Genomic DNA, 1,110 nt, shown 5'->3' with positions numbered 1-1,110 from the left:
AAATCCTACCGAGTGGAGAGCAGACCTCCCACTCGGAGGCATAGCTGCAGTCTAGAACCCGCCTAAGTTTGAAAAAATCCTACCATGTGGAGAGCAGACCTCCCACTCGGGGGCTTAGCTGCAGTCCAGTACTCGCCTAAATTTGAAAAAATCCTACCGAGTGGAGAGCATACCTCCCACTCGGGGGCTTAGCTGCAGTCCAGTACTCGCCTAAGTTTGAAAAAATCCTACCGAGTGGAGAGCAGACCTCCCACTCGGGGGCTTAGCTGCAGTCCAGTACTCGCCTAAGTTTTTAAAATCCTACCGAGTGGAGAGCAGACCTTCCACTCAGGGGCTTAACTGCAGCCCAGTGCTTGCCTAAGTACGGAACACATCCCAATCCGCAAGGACGACAGGTGCAAATCGACTGCTACCTTCTCCTTCGGAGCTGCACCACAAATACAAAGTTATTTCGAGTGAAGAACAAGTTCCACTCGACAGATAATTCATGAAGATATTCAACAATAAATTAAGTTCAGATAAGATCCAAAGGTCCTAGACCGCAGATCAAAGTACTCGAGCCTCCAGCTCGACAGAGTTTAATGGTTACAAAATCCACTCGGCATTCCGAGGCAAATTTAAAGTGAAGCATAAAAGTTTTTATTCCTCAGGCGGAGGACTGGAAGGGGCGACGAACTCGTCCAAGTCGATCCCGTCTGCAATGCAAGTGGCAGCAGCAATGAAAGTCTCCATGAAGTCTTGAAAGTTGTGCTTCCTGGTATTGGCAACTTGGATGGCGGCCAACTTTTCTTCTCGCGCCTCCTTGCAGTGGACGCGGACCAGAGACAGAGCAACGTCAGCGCCACATCTAGCAGAAGATTTCTTCCATTCCGCCACTCGACCTAGGACTTCATTCAGTCGAGTCATCAGGGACTCGAGGTCATTCTCAAGCGTCGTCCTAGGCCCGAGCGACGTGTTGATCCCCGACATCGCAACCTTCAACCGAGCAAGATAGTCAACAACGCCGGCAACACGAGATTCTAGTCGGAGCACGTTCATAGCAGCCTCGTCCTTCACTGGAGAATTGATGGGGTCCAAGTCTGTCTCCACTCGACTGGTCTCCTCTTCGAA

Source organism: Triticum aestivum, chromosome 3A (genome assembly GCF_018294505.1).
Source record: "Triticum aestivum cultivar Chinese Spring chromosome 3A, IWGSC CS RefSeq v2.1, whole genome shotgun sequence".
In the NCBI taxonomy this organism is placed as follows: Eukaryota; Viridiplantae; Streptophyta; class Magnoliopsida; order Poales; family Poaceae; genus Triticum; species Triticum aestivum.
This window is presented reverse-complemented; position numbering follows the sequence as displayed.